This window comes from Amia ocellicauda, unplaced genomic scaffold (assembly GCF_036373705.1).
Source record: "Amia ocellicauda isolate fAmiCal2 unplaced genomic scaffold, fAmiCal2.hap1 HAP1_SCAFFOLD_26, whole genome shotgun sequence".
NCBI classification, from domain to species: Eukaryota; Metazoa; Chordata; class Actinopteri; order Amiiformes; family Amiidae; genus Amia; species Amia ocellicauda.
The window spans coordinates 625,065-640,102 of record NW_027102823.1 but is presented as its reverse complement, the minus strand read 5'-3'; the positions used below and the strand labels follow the sequence as shown (position 1 = coordinate 640,102).

Below are 15,038 nucleotides of genomic sequence, written 5' to 3'. Positions count from 1 at the left end.
GAAAATCTGTTTGGAAACGACTCTACTTTTGCGAAACCCCAACTTCCAGGTGCATCGACTGAGTGGAAGTTCTTGGACAAAGCCGAACCGGACTGCCTTTGTTCCGACCACACAAACCTCGTGCCGTGTGCTGTTATCTGAGCCTGAAGCCAGAGAGGCCTCTCTGCGACGAAGTTCACATAAGTTTAACAGTTTGGAGTTCATGATTCATGACATTTGAGAAATCAATTAGAAATGTTAATCTGTGATTCATAACTCTAGAATGTGTAATATCATTTAGTTTTCTTAAATATAAATGTGAGTTGCATTAAACTGTTTTGTTGATAATTTTAGAAATAAAATCTGTCAATGCCGAGAAATATCTTCTCATTCCTGTTTTACTGTTTAGTCTGAAATTGACACAAATTAATAGACATTAGATTAGTGGTGGCCCTGCCTATCCTTAATCATTGAATAATAATCAGTTAAGGGAAATTGTGGTAACAAGTATTGATAGGATCTTTCTCGGCACCTAAACGTAAATGAGACTGATATATATATATATATATATATATATATATATATATAAAACGAGAAGTTACCTGACATAAATACTAACTTGCGTAGTTATTTAATGTGTGACTAATAATACTAACGAGAGACTCACCCTCGTCTTACTAACCGGTATTGTAGTCAATGTGTTTATAACCTTTTTTGTTTAACGATTTGTGGTATCATATGCGATCCCATGGTCTTTGATTTGGACACGGAAGTGATTTGTCTTTGATTTGTAGATCTAGAGTTGAATTTTAATTAGTTTTTCCCTTTTGTATAATTAGTGTAGTGCTACATTGAGTCTTTGTTTTGAATAAATTTGACAATTTATATCTTTGGAAATGGTGTCTGAGTCCAATTAATACAGAAATTGAGTTCTACAAGAATCCAGGATTCGTGATAAGGTGATACTATAAATTCACTTCTTTAATTGAAATTTATAAGTGTACCTTACGCTTCATAATTGGTGCCCCGTGTGAGGAATATTAGACTGAAAAGAACTAAGTTCTGTAATAGTTATTGGATAGCTTTGTCCAGAAATCCAGATTCCAAAGTTTAGTAACAAGAAAACTTTTGTAGGCACGATACACTGTTTATACTCTAGAGGACGCTCTAGAATTGCCCACGTGGTATGTGTATTTTTCTTTTTTTTTTTTTTTGCAGGAAGTTCAATACCCGGCAGCCTTTAAGAGACATCATGCAGCCAGTCCTCTCAGCTTGTGGCCACACCGTCCTGAACGCGCCCGATCTCGTCAGATCTCGGAAGCTTAACGGGAGCAAGGCCTGGTCACTACTTGGATGGGAGACCTCATGGAAATACCAGGTGCTGCAAGCTTTTTACGTCTCCTGGGTAACTTCATCGTAGCTCTTAATATTCTCTTTCAGTCTGGAGGAGATATAATTGAAGAATTGTACATGTACCCGGCTACTTTCAACACCCTTTGCTGCACTGATATTTGTCCCTCCATTTTTCTTTTTTCTTTTTTTTTTTGCTGGAACTTCCGTCAAAACCCTCCAGCCTTTAAGAGACATCATGCAGCCAGGACTCTCGGCTTGTGGCCACACCGTCCAGAACGCGCCCGATCTCGTCAGATCTCGGAAGCTAAACGGGGCAGGGCCTGGTCACTACTTGGATGGGTGATCTCCTGGAAATACCAGGTGCTGCAAGCTTTTTCGTCTCCTGGGTAACTTCATCGTAGCTCTTAATATTCTCTTTCAGTCTGGAGGAGATATAATTGAAGAATTGTACATGTACCCGGCTACTTTCAACACCCTTTGCTGCACTGATATTTGTCCCTCCATTTTTCTTTTTTCTTTTTTTTTTTCCTGGAATTTCCGTCAATACCCGCCAGCCTTTAAGAGACATCATGCAGCCAGGCCTCTTGGCATGCGGACACATTGTCCTGAACGCGCCCGATCTCATCAGATCTCGGAAGCTGAACGGGGCAGGGCCTGTTCAGTACTTGGATGGAAGACCTCCTGGACATACCAGGTGCTGCATGCTTTTTCGTCTCCTGGGTAACTTCATCGTAGCTCTTAGTACTCTCTATCTGTCTGGAGGAGATATAATTGAAGTATTGTACACGTACCCGGCTACTTGCAACACCCTTTGCTTCACTGATATTTTTCCCTCCGTTTTTCTTTTTTTTTTTTTTTTTTTTTGCTGGAAGTTCCGTCAATACCCGCCAGCCTTTAAGAGACATCATGCAGCCAGGCCTCTTGGTTTGCGGCCACACCGTCCTGAACGCGCCCGATCTCAACAGATCTCGGAAGCAAAACGGGGCAGGGCCTGCTCAGTACTTGAATGGGAGACCTCCTGGAAATACCAGGTGCTGCAAGCTTCTTACGTCTCCTGGGTAACTTCATTGTAGCTCTTAATACTCTCTTTCTGTCTGGAGGAGATATAATTGAAGAATTGTACACGTTTCCGGCTCCTTTCAACACCCTTTGCTGCACTGATATTCTTCCCTCCGTTTTTCTTTTTTCTATTTTTTTTTGCTGGAAGTTCCGTCAATACCCGCCAGCCTTTAAGAGACATCATGCAGCCAGAACTCTCGGCTTGCGGCCACACCGTCCTGAACGCGTCCGATCTTGTCAGATCTTGTGAAGCTAAACGGGGCAGGGCCTGGTCAGTACTTGGATGGGTGACCTCCTGGAAATACCAGGTACTGCAAGCTTTTTCGTCTCCTGGGTAACTTCATCGTTGCTCTTAATACTCTCTTTCTGTCTGGAGAAGAAATAATTGAAGTATTGTACACGTTCCCGGCTACTTTCAACACCCATTGCTGCACTGGTATTTTTCCCATCATTTTTCTTTTTTTTTTTTGCTGGAAGTTCTGTCAATACCCGCCAGCCTTTAAGACACATCATGCAGCCAGGCCTCTTGGCTTGCGGCCACACCGTCCTGAACGCGCCCGATCTCAACAGATCTCGGAAGCAAAATGGGGCAGGGCCTGCTCAGTACTTGGATGGGAGACCTCCTGGATTTACCAGGTGCTGCAAGCTTCTTACGTCTCCTGGGTAACTTCATCGTAGCTCTTAATACTCTCTTTCTGTCTGGAGGAGATATAATTGAAGAATTGTACACGTTTCCGGCTCCTGTCAACACCCTTTGCTGCACTGATATTTTTCCCTCCATTTTTCTTTTTTCTATTTTTTTTTGCTGGAAGTTCCGTCAATACCCGCCAGCCTTTAAGAGACATCATGCAGCCAGGCCTCTTGGCTTGCGACCACACCGTCCTGAACGCACCCGATCTCGTCTGATCTCGGAAGCTAAACTGGGCAGGGCCTGGTCAGTACTTGGATGGGTGACCTCCTGGAAATACCAGGTGCTGCAAGCTTTTTACGTCTCCTGGGAAACTTCATCATAGCTCTTAATACTCTCTTTCTGTCTGGAGGAGATATAATTGAAGAATTGTACACGTACCCGGCTACTTTCAACACTCTTTGCTGCAGTGATATTTTTCCCTCCATTTTTCTTATTTCTTTTTTTTTTTGCTGGAAGTTCCGTCAATACCCTCCAGCCTTTAAGAGACATCATGCAGCTAGGCCTCTTGGCTTGCGGCCACACCGTCCTTAACGCGCCCGATCTTGTCAGATCTCATGAAGCTAAATTGTGCAGGGCCTGGTTACTATTTGGATGGGTGACCTCTTGGAAATACCAGGTGCTGCAAGCTTTTTTCGTCACTTGGGTTGCTTCATTGTAGCTCTTAATACTCTCTTTCTGTCTGGAGGAGATATAATTGAAGTATTGTATACGTACCCGGCTACTTTCAACACCCTTTCCTGCACTGATATTTTTCCCTCCATTTTTCTATTTTTTTTTTAATGTATTTTTTTGGATGTTCCGTCAATACCAGCCAGCCTTTAAGAGACATCATGCAGCCAGGCTTACTGGCTTGCGGCCACACCGTCCTGAACGCACCCGATCTCGTCAGATCTCGGAAGCTAAACGGGGCAGGGCCTGGTCAGTACTTGGATGGGTGACCTCCTGGAAATACCAGGTGCTGCAAGCTTTTTACGTCTCCTGGGTAACTTCATCGTAGCTCTTAATTCTATCTTTCTGTCTGGAGGAGATATAATTGAAGAATTGTACACGTACCCGGCCACTTTCAACTCCCTTTGCTGCAATGATATTTTTCCCTCCATTTTTCTATTTTTTTTTCTTTCTTTTTTTGCTGGAAGTTCCGTCTATACCCGCCAGCCTTTAAGAGACATCATGCAGCCAGGCCTCTTGGCTTGCTGCCACACCGTCCTGAACGCGCCCGATCTCGTCTGATCTTGGAAGCTAAACTGGGCAGGACCTGGTCAGAACTTGGATGGGTGACCTCCTGGAAATACCAGGTGCTGCAAGCATTTTTCGTCTCCTGGGTAACTTCATCGTAGCTCTTAGTACTCTCTTTCTGTCTGGAGGAGATATAATTGAAGAATTGTACACGTACCTGGCTACTTTCAACACCCTTTGCTGCACTCATATTTTTCCCTTCATTTTTCTATTTTTTTTTTTTTTTTTTTTTTTTGCTGGAAGTTCCGTCAATACCCGCCAGCCTTTAAGAGACATCATGCAGCCAGGCCTCTTGGTTTGCGGCCACACCGTCCTGAACGCGCCCGATCTCAACAGATCTCGGAAGCAAAACGGGGCAGGGCCTGCTCAGTACTTGGATGGGAGACCTCCTGGAAATACCAGGTGCTGCAAGCTTCTTACGTCTCCTGGGTAACTTCATCGTTGCTCTTAATACTCTCTTTCTGTCTGGAGGAGATGTAAATGAAGTATTGAACACATACCAGGCTTCTTTCAACACCCTTTGCTGCACTGATATTTTTCCCTCCATTTTTCTATTTTTTTTTCTTTCTTTTTTTGCTGGAAGTTCCGTCAATACCCGCCAGCCTTTAAGAGACATCATGCAGCCGGGCCTCTTGGCTTGCGGCCACACCGTCCTGAATGCACCCGATCTCGTCAGATCTCGGAAGCTAAACGGGGCAGGGCCTGGTCACTACTTGGATGGGTGATCTCCTGGAAATACCGGTTGCTGCAAGCTTTTTTGTCTCCTGTGTAACTTCTTCGTAGCTCTTAAAACTCTCTTTCTGTCTGGAGGAGATATAATTGAAGTATTGTACACGTACCCGGCTACTTTCAACACCCATTCTTGCACTGATATTTTTCCCTTCATTTTTCTTTTTTTTTTCTTGTTGGAAGTTAAGTCAATACCCGCAAGCCTTTAAGAGACATCATGCAGGCAGGCCTCTTGGCTCGCGGCCACACCGTCCTGAACGCGCCCGATGTCGTTAGATCTCGGAAGCTAAATGGTGCAGGGCCTGGTCAGTACTTGGATGGGAGAACTCCTGGACATACCAGGTGCTGCAAGCTTTTTTCGTCTCCCGGGAAACTCCATCGTAGCTCTTAATTCTCTCTTTCTGTCTGGAGGAGATATAATTTAAGAATTGTATACGTACCCGGCTACTTTCAACACCCTTTGCTGCACTGATATTTTTCCCTCCATTTTTCTTTTTTCTTTTTTCTTTTGCTGTACGTTCCGACAATACCCTCCAGCCTTTAAGAGACATCATGCAGCCAGGCTTCTAGGCTTGCGGCCACACCGTCCTGAACGCACCCGATCTCGTCAGATCTCGGAAGCTAAACGCGGCAGGGCCTGGTCAGTACTTGGATGGGTGTCCTCCTGGAAATACCAGGTGCTGCAAGCTTTTTCGTCTCCTGGGTAACTTCATCGTAGCTCTTAATACTCTCTTTCTGTCTGGAGGAGATATAATTGAAGAATTGTACACGTACCCGGCTACTTTCAACACCCTTTCCTGCACTGACTTGGACTTGGGTTTCCCTCCAATACTGAGAGAAACCTTTGTCCAGCAGGGGGCCTTTAGAGCTGTATTTGACAGTCTTTCTTTTTTCCCTGCAGGGAGCTGATCCATCAGGCCAGACCAGACGAGACGGGGAGGTGCCGGTTGACAGAGCTGCAGAGTCCTGGGTCCTTGGAGCGGTCCGGAGGCCGAGGCGAGTGGAGATTGGGACGGACCGGGTGCGACAGGGGACCTAGCCAGAGGAGTCGGAGGACTCCTCACGGAGTGGGTCCCATCCAGAAGCCCGGCCGACCATCTACCCGGAGCCCGGCCTGACCAGGACTGCTCCCCGCTGACGTCACCAGCCAGGATCCAGGAGAGGCCTCGGATTCCAGGGACCGACCAGGCCGATCGGCAACGTCCCTGAGGGAGTCCTCCTGCAGCCAGGGCCCGGACTTCTCCCCGCAAGGCCCACTCCCTGCAAGAGCCCCGGAGGTGGAAGCTGCTCCCCAGCCAGGTGGACTTGCCCCGACCTCCGGATTGAGAGCCTCCCGACCCTTCTCCCAGGTAGGAAAGTGCAGCATGGCCCAGCGAACCGCCGGTGTGAGGCGCCATAATGCGGTGCGCTTCAGCCGTGAGGCTGGAGCCGAGACCGCGGCCCTCACCCGGCTGGAGTTCAGCAGGTCCGTGCTGCAGAGGGGCCTGGGCTTTGCCCCTTCTGAGCTGAACTGTGTGGTAAAACTGCCTGGACCTAGGGACGTATTCGAGGTGAGCTTTTAGAACCCTCAAGTGCTGGAGAGTTTTTGGAACCTGTATAGGGAAAAAAAAGACAGCATGCCCCTGAATGACTTTGTGGTCGACGCCCTGACAGATAGAGAAATCAAAATTGTAACTATTCAGTTTTATAACGAAGCAGTGGCAGAGTACGACGTAGAAGTATGGCTGAGGAGACACTGTGAGATCCTGTCTGAAAGCAGGAGAGTTAATGATGAGGATGGGGTCTGGACCGGTGCTCGGCGGTGGCAGGTGCGCCTGCAGGTGGAAGTGGCCTCCATCGGCGGAGTACGCCATCTACCAAGCACCGTGGTTTTAGGAGCAAATAGGGGGCTTGTCTTTTATCATGGCATGCCCAAATTATGTAGAAACTGCGGGGCCCTGGGTCATTTAGCCGCAGCCTGTACTGTTGTCAAGTGCAAGGTCTGCGGCGGAGAACATCAGACCAGGGCCTGCAAGCAGGAGAGGGCCTGCAACCTGTGCGTGGGGGGAGGGCATCTCTTTAGGAATTGTCCCTCCTCCTATGCAAATAGGGCGCGGGCCCTCGGGGGTGGTGGAGAGAGAGAAAATCAAGCGGAGGCTCCTCCAAAGGTGATACCCCAAGATGGGGGGAGAGAGGAAACAATCCTCAGGAGCCTCATAGGCTCCCTCTCTGACTCTGGGTCAGAAGTGGAGGCAGAGGGAGAGTGGACAGTGGTAGCGGGGAAGAGAAGGAGGGCTGAGAAGAGGAGTATGGGTAGGGGGGGTATGATGAAAAAAAGGATTCATTCTGCAGATTCTCCCCCCCCTGCCGGCTCCTCCCCCGCTCCAGAGTCCCCTCCCTCTAATTTCTACACGCCCCACTCTGACTCCGGAGAGGAGAGTAGTGGGCCTTCTCCACTGCCCCGAGTGGGCAGCCTGGTGGACGAGAGGCCCCCTAGAAATAACATTCCTCCTGCCCCACAACTGAGACTCTTCCAGGGGAGGGGTCAGGTATGCCCTCCCGGCAGTAGTGGGAGAGCCGCAGGTCCTCAGGAGATGAGAGCCGGCGCCAGTGTCCTTTCCCAGAAAGACATCAGGGACGTGATGGTAAGGTCACTGGCGCGGGGGGAGGAGGCCTGCGGCGGCAGACAGCCGGGAAGGGAGAGACCACCCCCTCCCCCACCATTAGTTAAAAGAACAACTAGCGGGGTCTACACAGTTTTCTCCCCAGTCGTACATAAAGCCTCTGCCCTGCCATCTGTTCGTCGGGCCTCGGCCTCAAAGGAACCAGGGAGAACCTCCAGCACCACGGGCCCTGAGCCCAGTGGAGTTTTGCCAGCCTTACCGGGTGGCGGGAGCCGAGCCCCCCCCATAGTCTTCCTAGAGGATCAAGCGGTGAGGCAAATGATTGAAATGATGGGTGCTAGCGCTAAGCTAGGTGAGGGAGAAGAGAGGAGTGGGGAAGAGAAAGGTTTCTTTACATGATTGTTACGGAGCGGGTAATTGCCCTCACAGCCATTATGGCATTAACCATTATTTCAATAAATGTGAGGAGTATTGCTGAGGTGAAAAAGAGGACCGATGTTTTAAACTCTCTGGCTGGAATGAAGGCAGACATTATTTGTTTACAGGAGTGCGGCATCCCGTTCCAAAAAGAATATAAAGATCTCCGGGACACTTGGACCCTAGGAGAATCCTTCTGGTCGGGGTCCAATGTGTCCCGAGCGGACGGGATTGCCGTACTCCTGAAAAACCCCTTCTTAACAGTGAAAACATTTAAGGTAATAGAGGCGGGCAGACTGGCCAGCCTCGATTTTAAATACAAGGGGGCTGTATTGAGGCTGGTCAATGTCTATGCCCCCACCAGCCAGAGAGAGAGAGTCCTCTTTCTCCCTCAGCTACGCCCGCTCCTGATCGGCACCTTACCAGTTATCATTTCAGGTGATTTCAACTGTGCTCTGAGGGATGTAGACCGGAGTAAGCCCCGCAACGATAGATCCAGCAGAGACCTCGCTGCGTTCGTGGAGGACTTTGAACTCTGCGACGCAGGTCGGGACCTGGTCCCCTTGTTCACCTGGGTGAGTTCTTCTGGCTCCTCCTTCTCCAGGATAGATCTCGTCCTCCTCAGCAAGCCACTGGAGAGGACCGCCATGTCTTCGGAGGCGGTCTTCTTTTCAGACCACAGGCTCCTGACGACAGAGGTGCTCATTCCGAGCACACGGGAGTCGGGGCCTGGGGTCTGGAAGCTCAACACCTCTCTGCTCGATGACCCTCGTGTGATTAAGACCTTTAGCAGACGCCTCGAGGAGTGGAGGACCCTGAAGGACCTTTTTGATTCTCCCATAGAGTGGTGGGAGATGATGAAGAAAAGAACCAAGGGCTACTTCATTCAGCTGGGGAAACGGAAAGCTCGCGAGAGGCGGGCGAGATATTCCCATCTAAACGCCTGCCTCCAGCGCCTGAGTCTTTTACAGCTCAGAGGCTTCGACCTAGCTGAGGAGATGGCCTGGGTCAAACTGAGTCTCTCCGCCCTCTATCGGGAGGAGCAAGAGAAGATCAAGGTCCTTTCCAGGGTCCGCATCATGGAGGACGACGAGAAATGCAGCCGCTTCTTCTTCAAGAAAACGAAGGAGAGGCGGCCTGCAATGTCCTCCATGATCGACTCCTCGGGGCAAGAGGTGGAGGGCAGAGAGGCTGTTGAGACAGTGGTGCGGGATTTCTACAGGGAGTTGTACGACCAGAAGGTGGTGGATCAAAATCTGATCCATCACTTTCTGTCCCTGTTGGAGTCCCGCAATGAGGGGGACGAGGAGGAGGAGGAGGATCCAGAGATCACCACCACTGAACTCTCCCAGGTGATAAAGAGTCTTAACTCTGGAAGGACACCGGGTCCCGACGGGATCCCTGCTGAGTTCTATAAGATCTTTTGGGAGGTGCTTAAGGAAGATCTGGGCCAGGTCCTGGGGTCGATGTACAGAGAGGGCAGATTGGCCCCTTCGATGAAGAAGAGTATCCTCTCCCTTCTTCACAAGAAGGGAGACCCGAAAGATCTGAGGAACTGGCGGCCAGTCAGCCTCCTGTGCACCGACTACAAGATACTGGCCAAAGCACTGACGCTCCGGCTGCAGCGGCCACTCCCTCAAGTCGTGGGTCCCGACCAGGTCTGTGGTGCCCGGGGGAGATCGGCGGCCGACAACACCATGCTGCTCAGGGATGTCGTGGCCTACTCGAACGAGAGAGGGCTTCCCCTGGTCCTAATCAGTTTGGACCAGGAGAAAGCCTTCGACAGAGTGGGCCACGAATACCTGCAGCTTGTTATGGAGAGGATGGGTCTCGCTCTTGGCCTGAGGAAGTGGGTTAAGATCATCTACAGCGGCCTAAGCAGCAGGGTCCTTGTGAACCGCCACCTGACCGAACCATTTCCGGTCGGGTCGGGGGTCCGGCAGGGTTGTCCCCTGTCGGCCCTGCTGTACGTCCTCTGCTTGGAGCCGTTCATGCAGGCGATCCGCCGGGACGTCCGGGTGACAGGTTTCCATCTCCCGGGTTCCGGCGGAGAGCAACTGAAGGCCCTGGCCTATATGGACGACGTGGCCGTGGTCTGCACGGACGCTCCGTCCGTGGCCAGGGTCGAGGAACTGCTGGACGGCTTCTGCAGGGCGACGGGGGCCGCTGTGAACAAGGCCAAGAGCGAGGTCTACCTCTCCAGGGCATGGCCTGTCGGCTGGGGCCCGCCGACCGTGTTCCCTGTGAAGCCGTCTATCAAGGTTCTGGGGATCACGATCGACGGGACCAACACGGGCACCCGGAGCTGGGAGGAGGCCATAGCAAAGGTCCAAAGGAAGATCCACGGCTGGAGCACAAGGACCTTGATGATGGCTGGTAAGGTGCTGGTTGTAAAGGCCATCCTCTTCCCGATACTCCTCTACGTAGGAATGATCTTCCCCCCAGACAAGGTTATCGCAAAACTAGTGACCCGAATTATATTTCGGTTTGTCTGGGGGAGCAAAATGGAGAGGCTGAAAAGAGTGCAGATGGTGAAGGGTACCCTGGATGGAGGCAGGGGGGTCCCGGACGTTGTGCGGCTGATAAAGGCGCAGGGGCTGGCCTATGTGGTCAAGAACATCCAGGCTGCTGGCAAGAAAGTGAGTTTCATGAACCGCTTTTATTTTGCCAGCAGCCTGAGACCATTCGGCCTCTGCGCCATGGATAACACCAGGCTGCACTCGTGGGATCCCCCGCCGTTCTACAGGGCGCTCCGAGCCTTTGCGCTCGAAGTAGGCCTCCATAAAGTCGTGCTGGCCTCCTGGGATTATAAGACCATCTGTAATCAGATGAGATCTACCCAGGAGACCAGCCGGATAGAAGATTTCCCTCCCGAAACCTGCCGGTTTATCTGGGCTAACGCTACGCACGTTTGCCTCACGAACACGCAGAAAGATGTCTCCTGGATGGCTGTGAGTCGGTGTCTCCCCACCCGAGTGTTCATGCACAGAAGGGGCATAGCTCCTTATGACACCTGCCCCTATAAGGGTTGCCTGGGGAAGGAGACGGAGGCTCACATCTTTAGTGAGTGCCCCTCCGCCCACAGGGTCTGGCTCCTGTTTTCTCCGTTCCTCCACAGGTTTGCCGTTCCTGCGCGGGCGACCGCCCAGCAGATCTTGTACGGTCCGGCCAAGGGAATTTCTTCATCTACCTTGAGGTGCTGGTGGCGTGTCGTCTGCGCAGTGAAGCAGGCACTGTGGGAGGGACGGAACATCTGTTTGTTCAATAAGCAGGAGCTGGACCCGATCGTCATCGCGCGGAGGGGCATGGTGTTTGTAAAAGACTATGTCAATCTGGAGGTCCATCAGAGGGGCAAGGAGGAAGCCTATAAGAACTGGCGCATACAAGATCTGGGGGAGCTCAGGATCCCATGATGGGACCCACCTCCGGGGACGGTCAGTTCCCCCTGCTGGAGCCCGAGTCCAAGATCTTTTAAAGATTTTACGAATGATTGTTTTTTAAAAAAGATTTTAAATAACGAATCTTAATTGTTTTAAAAGATTTAGTTGTTTTTAAATCACAATTGTTCAGGGTTTTTGGTAGAGGTTTGTTATATTTTGTTGTCAAATACATTGACCGTTTTGGGTTTAATTTAAAATGCATTGGACCTTTTTTGTTTGTTTTTTATTTTTTCCTTTTAATTGTTTCTTTATTTTGTTCAATGCATTTTCAGTTATTTTCAATGTATTTGACTCTTTTGTTGGTGTGCAGTTTTTGCTTTTATCACGTTTTGTTTATTTGATTTGAGCACGTTTATTTTAAAGTTAATTGTTTTAGTTTTTTTTTAAAAGTCACAAAGATTTTAAAAATTTTAAGTGATTTTAAGAATTGATATTTTAAATGATTTTAATCATAAGTATTAAAAAAATATTGAATTGTTATTATTTTAAGAAATGAAAAATACTTAACCTAATAAACAGTATTTTACTTTCCTGCACTGATATTTTTCCCTCCGTTTTTCTTTTATCTTCTGTTTTTTGCTGGAAGTTCCGTCAATACCCGCCAGCCTTTAAGAGACATCATGCAGCCAGGCTTTTTGGCATCGGCCACACCGTCCTGAATGCGCCCGATCTTGTCAGATCTTGGAAGCAAAACGTGGCAGGGCCTGGTCAGTATTTGGATTGGTGACCAACAGGAAAAACCAGGTACTGCAAGCTTTTTACATCTCCTGGGTAACTTCATCGTAGCTCTTAATACTCTCTTTCTGTCTGGAGGAGATATAATTGAAGAATTGTACACGTACCCGGCTACTGTCAACACCATTTGCCGCACTGATATTTTTCTCTCCATTTTTCTATTTCTTGCTGTAAGTTCCGTCAATACCCACCAGCCTTTAAGAGACATCATGAAGCCAGGCTTTTTGGCTTGCGGCCACACCGTCCTGAACGCGCCCAATCTTGTCAGATCTTGGAAGTAAAACGTGGCAGGGCCTGGTCAGTATTTGGATTGGTGACCTCCTGGAAAAACCAGGTACTGCAAGCTTTTTACCTCTCCTGGGTAACTTCATCGTAGCTCTTAATACTCTCTTTCTGTCTGGAGGAGATACATTTGAAGAAATGTACACGTACCCGGCAAGTTTCAACACCATTTGCAGCAGTGATATTTTTCCCTCCATTTTTCATTTTTCTTTTTTTTTTTGCTGGAAGGTCCGTCAATACCCGCCAGCCTTTAAGAGACATCATGCAGCCAGGCCTCTTGGTTTGCGGCCACACCGTCCTGAACGCGCCCGATCTCATCAGATCTCGGAAGCAAAACGGGGCAGGGCCTGCTCAGTACTTGGATGGGAGACCTCCTGGAACTACCAGGTGCTGCAAGCTTCTTACGTCTCCTGGGTTACTTCATCGTAGCTCTTAATACTCTCTTTCTGTCTGGAGGAGATATAATTGAAGTATTGTACACGTACCCGGCTACTTTCAACACCCTTTCCTGCACTGATATTTTTCCCTCCATTTTTCTATTTTTTTTTTTTTTTTTTTTTTGGATGTTCCGTCAATACCCGCCAGCCTTTAAGAGACATCGTGCAGCCAGGCTTATTGGCTTGCGGCCACACCGTCCTGAACGCGCCAGATCTCATAAGATCTCGGAAGCTAAACAGGGCAGGGCCTGCTCAGTACTTGGATGGGTGACCTCCTGGAAATACCAGGTGCTGCAAGCTCATTTCGACTCCTGGGTAACTTCATCGTTGCTCTTAATACTCTCTTTATGTCTGGAGGAGATATAATTGAAAAATTGTACACGTACCCGGCTACTTTCAATACCCTTTGCTGCACTGATATGTTTACCTAAATTTTTCTTTTTTTTTTTTTTTTTTGCTGGAAGTTCCGTCAATACCCTCCAGCCTTTAAGAGACATCATGCAGACAGGCCTCTCGGCTTGCGGCCACTCCATCCTGAACGCGTCAGATCTCGGAAACTAAACGGGGCAGGGCCTGGTCAGTACTTGGATGGGTGACCTCCTGGAAATTTCAGGTGCTGCAAGGTTTTTATGTCTCCTGGGTAACTTCCTCGTAGCTCTTAATACTCTCTTTCTGTCTGGAGGAGATATAATTGAAGTATTGTACACGTACCTGGCTACTTTCAACACCGTTTGCTGCACTGATATTTTTCCCTCCATTTTTCTTTTTTTTTTTGCTGGAAGTTCCGTCAATACCCGCCAGCCTTTAAGAGACATCATGCAGCCCTGCCACTTGGCTTGCGGCCACACCATCCTGAACGCGCCCGATCTCGTCAGATCTCGTAAAGCTAAACGGGGCAGGGCCTGGTCAGTACTTGGATGGGTGACCTCCTGGAAATACCAGGTGCTGCAGGCTTTTTTCGTTACCTGGGTTACTTCATCGTAGCTCTTAATACTCTCTTTCAGTCTGCAGGAGATATAATTGAAGTGTTGTACACGTACCCGGCTACTTTCAACAACTATTGCTGCACTGATATTTTTCCCTCCATTTTTCTTTTTTCTTTTTTATTTTGCTGTAAGTTCCGTCAATACCCTCCAGCCTTTATGAGACATCATGCAGCCAGGCCTCTTGGCTTACGGCCACACCGTCCTGAACGTGCCCGATCTCGTCAGATCTTGGAAGCTAAACGGAGCAGGGCCTGGTCAGTACTTGGATGGATGACCTCCTGGAAATACCAGGTGCTGCAAGCTTTTTTCGGTTCCTGGGAAACTTCATCGTAGCTTTTAATACTCTCTTTCTGTCTGGAGGTTATATAATTAAAGAATTTTACACATTCCCGGCTACTTTCAACACCCTTTGCTGCACTGATATTTTTCCCTCCGTTTTTCTTTTTTTTTTTTTTTTTTTTTGCTGGAAGTTCCGTCAATACCCGCCAGCCTTTAAGAGACATCATGCAGCCAGGCCTCTTGGCTTGCGGCCACACCGTCCTGAACGCGCCCGATCTCATCAGATCTCGGAAACTAAACGGGGCAGGGCCTGGTCAGTACTTGGATGGGAGATCTCCTGGAAATATCAGATGCTGTAAGGTTTTTACATCTCCTGGGTAACTTTATCGTAGCTCTTAATACTCTCTTTCTGTCTGGAGGAGATACAATTGAAGAAATGTACACGTACCTGACTACTTTCAACAGCCTTTGCTTCACTGATATTTTTCTCTCCATTTTTCTTTTTCTTGCTGTAAGTTCCGTCAATACCCACCAGCCTTTAAGAGACATCATGCAGCCAGGCTTTTTGGCTTGCGGCCACACCGTCCTGAACGCGCCCAATCTTGTCAGATCTTGGAAGTAAAACGTGGCAGGGCCTGGTCAGTATTTGGATTGGTGACGTCCTGGAAAAACCAGGTACTGCAAGCTTTTTACGTCTCCTGGGTAACTTCATCGTAGCTCATAATACTCTCTTTCTGTCTGGAGGAGATACATTTGAAGAAATGTACACGTACCCGGCAACTTTCAACACCATTTGCAGCAGTGATATTTTT

The 15,038-nt window shown here is 48.8% G+C and overlaps 4 non-coding genes and 17 pseudogenes across 4 annotated transcripts; all 21 read left to right on the top strand.

Annotated features, from left to right (window-relative positions):
* The first annotated feature begins 1,249 nt into the window (after nt 1–1,249).
* LOC136726613 (uncharacterized) lies at nt 1,250–1,369 on the top strand (annotated as a pseudogene).
* Nucleotides 1,370–1,585: 216 nt separating this feature from the next.
* LOC136727101 (uncharacterized) lies at nt 1,586–1,704 on the top strand (annotated as a pseudogene).
* A 215-nt stretch (nt 1,705–1,919) lies between these two features.
* Nucleotides 1,920–2,038, top strand: LOC136726715 (uncharacterized; annotated as a pseudogene).
* Nucleotides 2,039–2,256: 218 nt separating this feature from the next.
* On the top strand, nt 2,257–2,375 carry LOC136727141 (uncharacterized; annotated as a pseudogene).
* A 216-nt stretch (nt 2,376–2,591) lies between these two features.
* On the top strand, nt 2,592–2,711 carry LOC136726552 (uncharacterized; annotated as a pseudogene).
* Nucleotides 2,712–2,920: 209 nt separating this feature from the next.
* LOC136726602 (uncharacterized) lies at nt 2,921–3,039 on the top strand (annotated as a pseudogene).
* A 216-nt stretch (nt 3,040–3,255) lies between these two features.
* LOC136726573 (5S ribosomal RNA) lies at nt 3,256–3,374 on the top strand. Its single transcript, XR_010808214.1, has one exon. It is a non-coding gene; the product is annotated as a 5S ribosomal RNA (ribosomal RNA).
* Nucleotides 3,375–3,590: 216 nt separating this feature from the next.
* Nucleotides 3,591–3,710, top strand: LOC136726736 (uncharacterized; annotated as a pseudogene).
* A 220-nt stretch (nt 3,711–3,930) lies between these two features.
* Nucleotides 3,931–4,049, top strand: LOC136726457 (5S ribosomal RNA). Its single transcript, XR_010808203.1, has one exon. It is a non-coding gene; the product is annotated as a 5S ribosomal RNA (ribosomal RNA).
* A 221-nt stretch (nt 4,050–4,270) lies between these two features.
* LOC136726472 (uncharacterized) lies at nt 4,271–4,389 on the top strand (annotated as a pseudogene).
* Nucleotides 4,390–4,613: 224 nt separating this feature from the next.
* LOC136727094 (uncharacterized) lies at nt 4,614–4,732 on the top strand (annotated as a pseudogene).
* A 221-nt stretch (nt 4,733–4,953) lies between these two features.
* Nucleotides 4,954–5,072, top strand: LOC136727065 (uncharacterized; annotated as a pseudogene).
* A 210-nt stretch (nt 5,073–5,282) lies between these two features.
* LOC136726827 (uncharacterized) lies at nt 5,283–5,401 on the top strand (annotated as a pseudogene).
* Nucleotides 5,402–5,617: 216 nt separating this feature from the next.
* Nucleotides 5,618–5,736, top strand: LOC136726660 (5S ribosomal RNA). The gene has a single exon (XR_010808222.1). It is a non-coding gene; the product is annotated as a 5S ribosomal RNA (ribosomal RNA).
* Nucleotides 5,737–12,469: 6,733 nt separating this feature from the next.
* On the top strand, nt 12,470–12,588 carry LOC136726474 (uncharacterized; annotated as a pseudogene).
* A 216-nt stretch (nt 12,589–12,804) lies between these two features.
* LOC136727144 (uncharacterized) lies at nt 12,805–12,923 on the top strand (annotated as a pseudogene).
* Nucleotides 12,924–13,142: 219 nt separating this feature from the next.
* On the top strand, nt 13,143–13,261 carry LOC136726971 (5S ribosomal RNA). The gene has a single exon (XR_010808343.1). It is a non-coding gene; the product is annotated as a 5S ribosomal RNA (ribosomal RNA).
* Nucleotides 13,262–13,795: 534 nt separating this feature from the next.
* Nucleotides 13,796–13,915, top strand: LOC136727063 (uncharacterized; annotated as a pseudogene).
* A 216-nt stretch (nt 13,916–14,131) lies between these two features.
* On the top strand, nt 14,132–14,250 carry LOC136727384 (uncharacterized; annotated as a pseudogene).
* Nucleotides 14,251–14,469: 219 nt separating this feature from the next.
* LOC136726574 (uncharacterized) lies at nt 14,470–14,588 on the top strand (annotated as a pseudogene).
* A 206-nt stretch (nt 14,589–14,794) lies between these two features.
* On the top strand, nt 14,795–14,913 carry LOC136727341 (uncharacterized; annotated as a pseudogene).
* Nucleotides 14,914–15,038: the final 125 nt, after the last annotated feature.